Here is a 10,023-nt window from a genome sequence, read left to right on the forward strand (position 1 = left end):
GCTAATGGCGTGACTGTCTCATGTCCCTGGGTGCCCAGCTCTCCCCACCCGGTGATTCAATCTGGGTCTTATCACCCCTAGGCCTAGGCCGATGGTGTCTGCCTCTTGTCCAGGCTGGTTAGTGCTAATGGAGGTCTGACCCAGGGCTGCAGGCTGATTGATGGGGGGGTCTGGTCCTTGAGGGCCAAGTTCAAAGGCCCTCCTCTCATGCCCTGGGCTGAGTGGGGCTGGTGCTGCGCCACCCCCGGGAAGGGAGGGCTTGAGCAAAAGTGATTAGGAGGAGAGGAGGTTGGAACGTGCTAGGAGAGACAGGGTCAGGGGATCAAATCCAACAGGTGAGCCCAGAGACAGTGCAAAGAGAGAGACAATGCAGACAGAGAGAGGGACAGGACCTAAAGACATGGAGACAGGCTGAGAGACTGTCGAGAGGGTGCAAACAGAGAGGGAGAAAGAGACGCACAGACAGATGGACACAGATGAAGAGACAGAGGCACAGATGAGTGACGTAAACAGACACAGGTGGCACAAACAGCTGAATCAGAGTGTCCTGGAGAATAGCATGGCCTCCTTGGAGGGTGCCTTCTATCTCGCACACACTGCCATCCTCCCCACCTCCTCAGGCTGCTTGAGCCTGTCTTCAGGGCCGAGGAGGGAAGTGGTACACACTTCCAGCCTTGGAGACTCTGTGGGTAGAGGCGTAGGGGGCCTGGGGTTTGGCCCACACTGAGCATCACTGAAGCAGAGGGGATGGAGGTCAGGTGGCAGAAGGGACCCGCCAGGGCATGTGGAGCGTTACCAAGGTCAAGAGCACCAGAGTCTCAGAGGCTCTTAAAACCACAGCTGGAGGTATTGCTGGAAAAGCTGGACAGGTAAGGTGAGGGGTTCTGGGAACAAGGTTAGGACAGGGAAAGGAAAATGCTGGGAGACTGTGGGAGAGGGAATTGGATAGCTTTCATCGATCTGGGAACAGGAGCTTAAGCCAGTGACTTTGATTCCTTCAGGCAGTCGGGGCCTGGGACCTTGTCCTGGGTGGTAAGGAAGGAGCTTGCACCCACTTTGCCAGCTTCATGGCCTAAGAGCCCCCGCAGTCCGTTCCCTTCATTGATGGGCACGTAGATGAGCACATTGACAGGCACACCAGCCTACCCCACACAGCCAGGCGTGCACGTGCAAACATGTACACACATGGCACCTCCCCGCTCCCCGACTCATAACTGTTGGATCCCATTATCTTTAATGGTGCTCCCCACCACGCCACTGTGACACATGCCCCGTCCCTGTTAATTACCTCCTGGCTGTGCCAAGTCCATTAACTGCCACACCCACCCCTGCCACACACACACCAGGGGCTAAGCACCAGCTGAGATGAACGCCTGCAGGGGGATCAATGGAATGGGGCCCCGAGGACCCCATGGGGAGCTGGGACAGGGACAGCCACCTGAGGCTGTGGGGATCAGACATCTGAGTCCCCCAGACCTGGTGTAGTTCCCCCACTACCCATCCCTTTCAGAGATAGCTGTCTTGGTTGGGAGACACAGGCTCAGATGAGGTGGTGGATACTGCAGGAACACCTAACATTGAGGAAAGAACCCAGAACTCCCCTGTCTAAGGAAGCTTCTGCCAGCATCTCCACAGGGCTCTGGAGAGAAGGAATCAGTGATGCAGAAGCCAGTGTGGCTCCCCAGGGGCCCCCAGCAGGGGGGATGGGCTCTCTACAGAACCCAGGGGTCCAAGCCTTCCAAGGCTGACCCCCTCAGCCTTCCTAACCAGCCTCTGCCTCTTTTCTGTCTGCTCCCTTGGGGGCTGGATTCCCGACAGGAGGGCGGAGCATCTGTTCAGGTTTCCAGGAACAGTGCAGGCAGAGTGCTGGGGCAGCCTGGGTGGAGAATGTCCTGTCCTGTCCTATGTCCCCTTGAACCACCAAGCTAAAGAGAGATCCTAGAGAAATTCCAGACTCCATAGGCCCTGGACTCTCCAAGTACCAGCTGGAGAAAGCCTGTTTTGCCCAATTCCTAACGTGGTCTTAGACAGGCTGTCCAATGAGAGAGGGGCTGACAGTCCCGGCAGGAGCCAGGACCCAGAAACCCCAACTTTCAGTCTACAGCCAGGCTGAACCACCAGGCAGTCCAGCCCCACCCCCAGAGGGGACTGAGGACTCCACAGCTCCAAGCATCAGTCCCCTCCCAGATTCTCTCTCTGTCCGGCCCCGCCCCATCCCCGCCCCGGCCCCGCCCCCCACCAGCTCTGACAGACTCCAGTGCTAAGATGGAAAGTTTGAGCAGCTCTGGCTCTGGGGCAGTGGGGAGGAGAGAGACCTGGAGCCAGGAGATGGAGACAAGACAGGGCCAGAGCTGCCAGGAGAGCCCACTTAGGGGCAAAGACAAGGAGAGAGGGGGCAGCCCGGAGCAGTGCAGAGAAACAAGAGGTGCATGCATAGGGCATGGAGAAAAAAGCAGAGAGCCCCAGCTTCGGCCCAGAGCCCTGGGGCAGCGTGTTTTACCCTGAGCCCTTGGACCAAGAGGCTCTTTAACACCCCCTCCTACTCAGCTGGGTCCCTTCCTCTCTTTCCAGGGCTTGGTTCCCTAGAGATCAAGCTTCTAGACTCTGCAGCCAGAGTGCCTGGTTCTGTACCTACCAGCTCTGTGATGCTGAGCAATTTACACCGCCTTTCTGTGCCTTAGTGTCCTCCTCTACAAAATGCAGATAATAATAGCACTAATCTCCTAGGGTCATTATGAGATTTAAACAAGTCTCACGTGTAAAGCTTTTCCAATGAGGCCTGGCCTGTGGTAGGTGCTATATAAATGTTTGCTGTTTTCATTTCTCTCTTTCCTGCACTTCTTCCTCCTTTTCCACCTCCATCTCTCTATCCTATGACAGGCTTTGAGCACCCCAGTCCCAGGCCTGACCCTGGTCTTTGGGGTGGGATAGGCCAGGCTGGCAGGAAAAATATTTTGGGGGGATAGTGTTCACAGAAGAGAAGCTCTTATCCCCTGATCCCAACCACCCTCTCCAGCTGCACCAGCTTCAGAGAGGTCTAGCCTGGCTGTGGAGTGTGTGAGGGAGGAGAGGGCTTCTCTCGCCCTCTGAAACCCCATGGGCTGTGGGTCTCTGGGTACCCCCCAACCGGCCCTGGTGGAGGATGGGCCCTGGGTCTGCAGGGATGGTAGGGCCAGAGCGGCCCCCACTCACCGCCCCATCAACTCCTGTCCCTCAACTCTCTGACTTCCCCTAGTGGGAATTCCCCTCCTGGCTCACCTCCTCTGGGAAGACCTCAGGGATTACTCGGACCTTGGTGCCCCTGTAGGGTGCTTCTAAGGTCACAAATCCTCCCAGACTCTGAGTCAGGTCTCCAGTGTATACATCTAGGAATGGGAAACATGCTTCTGAGGCTTTCTATCCTTTATCCCTGTGGCCTCCCACTCCTGAGTGTCAGGAAGTCTTTCTTGCTGTCTACCCTCCTGCTTCCCACCTGGACCTGAAGGGGTTACTCAGCTCCAGGCCTGCCCACTGCAGGTCCCAGCTGCCTGGGGCCTGTGGTCAGAGCTAATGTAGGAGAGAGTTGGAGGACAAGAGGGGATAAAGTTATTAGCATCTTCATCTTTGAGGGATATCGATTGTCGGGTCTCCAGGCTCGCTTGGTCTTATAATGGGGCTCACGGGGGTGTCGGGAGGGGCTCAGAAAAAATCTCATGAAGCCTCCCCACCCCTTACCCTTGAGTGGGAGCTGGGCTGCCTGGGTTTTCTCAAAGGAAGACATGCAGAGACACAATGTGGGGGACAAGGGCTGAGAGGGAGGCAGAGGGGCTGAGAGGGGAGTTAGGGCTTGATGCCGTGAGCAGGGAGCAGACTGTGGGGTGGGAGCTGGAGTAGACGTGGGCTTGGTTTCAGTTCACTGCCCTTTGCTTTAAGGGGTGTGTGTGTGTGTGTGTGTGTGTGTGTGAGAGAGAGAGAGAGAGAGAGAGAGGGAGAGAGAGAAAAGGCAGGGATCCCTCCTCCTGAGGCTCATACACATTCAGCTGAGGCAGAGCCTCCTCCATTGGCACGTGAATGTTCTGTGATACGTTACCTGCCCCTCTCCAAGCAGCTGACTAAATGTTTCTGGTGTGATTCTGTGTGTGGTGGTGGGCAGCCCCTCCCAGTGGAGTGTGCCGCCCCCTTCCCACCCCCAGGGTGACTTTGGTCCCAGTGCGTCGGGTTTTGTGTTCGTGTGTGACAGTCCCCGTGTGCTGGTTTGTGTAAACTGGGCTCTCTGCCCGCGTCTGTGCAAAGTCTCGCTCCTGACGAAGTCACCAGGGATGTAGGCAGGGGAAGGGGCCGAGGGATCTGACTGCCCACCTCGTCCAGGGGGCCCCTCTTCCAGCCAGAGGTTTTTTAGCTCCAGGCTGACCATATGCAGGGGTGGCGATGGAACTTAGATGGCAGAGAGACTCCAAGGGGTGAGAGCCTCAGAGAGGGAGATGTGGTGCTGCTGGGGACAGTAGGGCACAATCTCCCTTCCTTCCGTCCCTCCCTCCGGATTCCTCTCTTCCTCTCTTCTCTTTTCCTTCGGAAGCAGGGAGGAGGGGGGCGGGAGTGGCTTCTTGGGCAGGGGGTCAGACTGTTCCTTTTGCCCCCGAGGAGCTGGCTTCCCCTCGCTGGGCTGGGAGAGGAGGTAATTAATGGCAGGGAGGCCAGGAGGGGAGCGTGTTCAGGGCTAATGTTGGTATTAATCAGGAGCCGGTCCCCAGTGAGGGATAGGATTCAGCTGAGGCACTCGTGTGTGTGTGTGTGTGTGTGTGTGTGTGTGTGTGTGTGTGTGTGTGTATGTGTGTGTGTGTGTGTGTATGTGTGTGTGTGTGTGTGTCTGTGTGTTGGGAAGTGGGGGGCTATGGAGCACCAGGAGTTCCTGGCTCATCCTGACAGCCTCCCTTCCTCCCCAAAGTGCCCCCCTCCCTTGCCCTTGTTTTTCTGGAAGTCCATCCTGCTATCTGGCCTCCAACCTCCTGCTGAGGGAGGGCCAAGATCCCTCCTCAAGTCCAAGTCCGCCCCTGGATGTGTGGGGGGAAAGGCAACCCCCCACGCCCAAACCCTTCACTAGCTCTTATTGCGGGCAGGAGGGCATATTAGGTGATTCCCGAGGCTGTCAGCCCTGCTAATTGCCTCTCAACCTTCCCTTCATCACCAGGGCGGCCCCCCCATGAACTCCATTAGCCACCCCCCTCCCCTGATAGCCCCTAAATCAGCCCCAATTATTCACAGGAGGGGGAGCTGGGCTGAGCTGTGATTACAGCTAGAGTGGAGGGGGTGAGGGACAGAGCTTGAGTGCCAGGCAGACTGGCGGGCAGGCTGGAGGCAGGGCTGGGAGGGGAACAGTAGGGCGTGGGGACCTTTGGGCAGATTCAGGGCAGAGACCACCCAGGGAGGGACCTGGGAGCCTGAAATAGGAAGGGAAGGTCAGGTTGGAAGGTGGGCAATGGGCAGGGTGTGTGTGTGTCATAGCTTGTATTTCAGCGCGCCCACCCCCCATTAACACCCAGGAAGGTGAGGGAGAGGGTCAGCTGGGCACACGCCCTGTCAGCGGGTCGTCCTCACCACTGTCGTCAGCATCCTTGCCAAGCGTTTATGACATGCTTGGTTGGAGAGGCAGAGAGAGCAGCAAGAATGTGCTATTCTTTCTCCTGGGCTTTCCCGAGAGGACCTCGGGGATCCTTTCGGCTCCCGTGGGCTGCGTGGGGCAGAGGCCGAGCTACCCGCTCCGTCCCTGTGTCTGTGTGTTCTGGAGCACACCTCTGTGCAGCTGTGGCTGAGACAGGGAGTGGTCTGCGAGGTGTGTGCTGACATCCAGCCTCCTGAGGTGAGTTGTGTGTCCAGGAGACAGTGAGACCAGCCCCGTGTCCCACTCAGCCCCTCTTTTGAAGCTGGATCGGGGAGCCCTCTCCACCCTTTCCAATTCCTTCAAGACCTCAGCAATCCCTTGCCATCCTGGAGGGAAGAGGCACCCGCTCCCTCTGTGGGCACGTGCTACTGTGCTCTGAGCTCACGCACTCCTCGGCACCTCCAAGCCATCAGGTTGCTCCCTGGATCAGTGCTGTGGTCTCCTCCCCAGTCTCCCTGCTTCCACCCGTGCTCTCTACAGCCTATTCTCAACACAGCAGTCATTCTTTTAAAACCTGAGTTGAATCATGTCCCTCCTCTGTCCCATAACCTCTAGTGGCTCCCTGTCTCATGCAGAACAAAATCCAACAGCCTTACCACATCCTACAAGGCCCTGCAGATTTGACCCCCATTACACCCCTGTGTTTGACATCTCCCACCATGCTCCCTGCTGCTCACTCAGTTCCAGTCTCCTAGCTAGTCTGTGAACATGGCATATGCTCTGGCCCCAGGGCCTTTGTACTTGCTCTTCCTCTGCCTAGAATGCCCTTCCCTCAGAAATCTGTGTGGCTCCGTCCTTCACCTCATTTAGGGCTTCACCTGGAGGATACCTTTTCAGTGAGGCCTTCCCTGACCACCTTTCCAAAAACAGCACCCTCAGCCCTCCCTATCACTCTTCCTGTTTTGTTTTTCTCTATTTTTTTTTTGTTTGTTTGTTAGAGCACTCTTTTCATTGCCCATCGATAATTTGGTTTTATTCTATAGCTAATTACAGGAACAATCCTATTAGAGAAAAACATTGAAAACTCTTGTGTAGTTAGGACTAAAGGTGATAGCTGAAAAAGGCTCACTGAGGAATATTTCAAAGTGTATAGTGATTTTATAACAGAGTTTGTGTTGAGTGAACAATAACCACTTGCTCTGGAGAATTCCAATATGGTAATATGAATATTCCTTCCGGGTATAAGGCGAGGAGAGAGATTCATACAAGTCATTATTCATCGCAATGGACAATGAATGTTGTCTACATGTTTTTCTCTATTTTTTATGATAACACTTATCATCTAATGCGTCATGATTTTACTGATTTCATTTATCACCTCTTCACCAGCACTACTACTAGAATGAAAGCTTCATTTTTTTACCTTTCATATTTAGGTAGAGATTTTTGCCTATTTTGTTCATATCTCTAGCCCTTATTCATGAATCAATGAAGGAATAATTGAGTCTTTCCCCGATCAGCATGTGAGCTCTTTGAGGGAGGAAACTTTTACTTCTCCCCTAAATAAGTTAAATGTGAAGGTCTTAAAAGTGTGCCTAGGGGACTTGCCTGGTGACGCAGTGGTTAAGACTCCATGCTCCAATGCAGGGGGCCGGGGTTCGATCCCTGGTCAGGGAACTGGATCCTATATGCATGCTGCAACTAAGAGTTTGCACGTCACAACTAAGGAGCCCGCCTGCCGCAACTAAGACCCGGTGCAACCAAATAAATAAATAAATATTAAAATTAAAAAAAGTGTGCCTAGTAATCAGTAGGGTTTGTTTAATAAAAGTTAGTAGTTGCCATCAACATCATCATGATGTCATTTCCTCTGTATCCCGGGTGCCAGTATCAGGCCACCCAAGATGGCTGTTCTCTTGCTCTCTGTACATCCCCCGCTTGACCAGTCCCTGCTTCACCTACACCCTAGTCCGATGACTGACCTTCCCTCTTAATCATAGAGCCTACTCAGCAAATGCCTACATACTTGCTCCCGGCCCCAGCTAGTGATTGCTCTAATCTTTAGATCAGAGCTATCTTCACTATGGTAGTTTATCAAAAGGGGGAGCCCCTCTGTTGGTTACCCTGGTAACTGATGTGCCAACCTGACATCAATTCCCTCTATAACTGGAACCCCCCTACCCCCCCACCCCACCCCCCGTGTCGCTCCAGGACCTTGCTTCAGATGTGTAAGATCCCCCATCTATTAAACCATTAATGTCTCTATCAATGACTCCAGGCTCTTTCTTTGGTCTTGAGGCTGGGCAATTACAGGGCTTGTAGGCCTGCGGATGCAGCCCAACACCAGGTAAACACAAAACAAGTGCTACTGAACAAAAGGATGAATGAGGACCTTAGGCCCCCTTGTACCTTCCAGGGAGGCAACAGGGGAACTTCCATCCTTCTAGCTATAGGGCTGGGCCCAGGAGGCAGAGTTAGGGTCCAGAGACCCTGGAAGAGCATTGCACAGGGTGGCAGCCGTTTACTCTAACGATTATTGTGCACTTACTTTGTGCCAGGCCCTGAGATCACAAAGATGATTTCGACCTGGCCCCAGTCCTTGAAGAAATGAGAGTAACGAGAGAGGGGCGAGTTAAACTTTCCCATGCAGGAGTGGGATGGGGAGGGAGAGCCAGAAGCTGGAAAGGCTCCCAGAGAAAGGAAAGTAGAGCTGAATGTGAAAGGATGAGAACAAGTGACCCAGGTGAAGGAGGGAGGAGCGCTGTTCTTCCTCTCTGGTCCTCAGTCTCCCCATTTACCCCTCGAAAGTGATGGATCAGACAACTTTCAAGGCTCCTCTGGCCTCCGACATGCTGCAACTCTATGATCTTTGGCCTCTGGGCCCTGGATCTGTGCTCTGGTTTCTACTGCCCCCTGTTGGAAATTTTTGGTAACACTGGAGTCAGGAAAAGCAACACCCAACCTTGCCTTCTCCGTTCCTTCCTTCCCCAAAGTGAGCAGCACCATCCAATCCGCGCCTTCCCTTCACCTTCCACCTCTCAAAGCAACAAACTAAACAACACTTGCTTGTCTGTCAAATAGAGAATATTCTCAACACATTTTTAAAAATAAATTTTAATAATGGTTATGTTTTTTTAAATTAATTAATTAATTTATTTATTTTTGGCTGCGCTGGATCGCCATTGCTTCATGCGCGGGCTTTCTCTAGTTGCGGCCAGCGGGAGCTGCTTTTCCTTGCAGTGCGTTGGCTCCTCTATTGTGGAGCATGGGCTCTAGGCACGTGGGCTTCAGTAGTTGTGGCACATGGGCTTAGTTGCTCCGTGGCATGTGGGATTTTCCCGGGCCAGGGCTCGAACCTGTGTCCCCTGCATTGGCAGGTGGATTCTTAACCACTGCGCCACCAGGGAAGTCCCTCAACACATATTTTTGACAAAGGTCTTGAAACCAGAATACATGAAGAGTTCATAACTGTTATAACCCAGCAGTCCCACTTATTTTTTTAAAAAAGAATATTTACTTGGCTGCGCCGGGTCTGAGGTGCGGCACGCGGGATCGTCAGTTGTGGCATGAAGGATCTTTAGTTGCGTCATGCAAACTCTTAGTTGTGGCATGTGGGATCTACTTCCTTGATCAGGGATGGAACCCAGGCCCCCTGCATTGGGAGGGCGGAGGCTTATCCACTGAGCCACCACGGAAGTCCCCCCACTTCTAAGTAGAACTGGAAAAAACTCAATGTCCATCTACTCATGTAAACACAAATTGTAATATATCCATACAATGGAATACCACTCGGTGATAAGCAAGGAATGAAAGCCTATGGTAAATGAAAGAAGCCAGATGTAAACGAGTACATATTGTATAAGTCCATTTATACGAAATTCTAGAACAAAAAATCTACAGTGACAGCAGATCAGAGATTTCATAAGGGCTGGGGTTCGGGAGTGAGGATGGAGTAGCGGGTGGGACATTATCTGCAAAGGGGCACAAGAGAAGTTTGGGGAGAGGAAAATTTTTTTTGTTTTTTTTTAAATTTTAGTTAATTAATTTATTTATTTATGGCTGTGTTGGGTCTTCGTTTCTGTGCGAGGGCTTTCTCTAGTTGTGGCAAGCGGGGGCCAGTCTTCATCGCGGTGCGCGGGCCTCTCACCATCATGGCCTCTCTTGTTGCGGAGCACAGGCTCCAGACGCGCAGGCTCAGTAATTGTGGCTCACGGGCCCAGCTGCTCCGCGGCATGTGGGATCTTCCCAGACCAGGGCTCGAACCCGCGTCCCCTGCATTGGCAGGCAGATTCTCAACCACTGCGCCACCAGGGAAGCCCCGAGGAAAATGTTTTTAAAAAAATTTTTAAATTGGGTGGTGGTTACACAGATGAACACATTTGTCAAAACTCATCAAACTTGGGGGAAGTTCCCTGGCGGTCTAGTGGTTAGGCCTCAGCGCTTTC

The sequence above is a fragment of the Balaenoptera musculus genome, chromosome 1, assembly GCF_009873245.2.
Source record: "Balaenoptera musculus isolate JJ_BM4_2016_0621 chromosome 1, mBalMus1.pri.v3, whole genome shotgun sequence".
NCBI classification, from domain to species: Eukaryota; Metazoa; Chordata; class Mammalia; order Artiodactyla; family Balaenopteridae; genus Balaenoptera; species Balaenoptera musculus.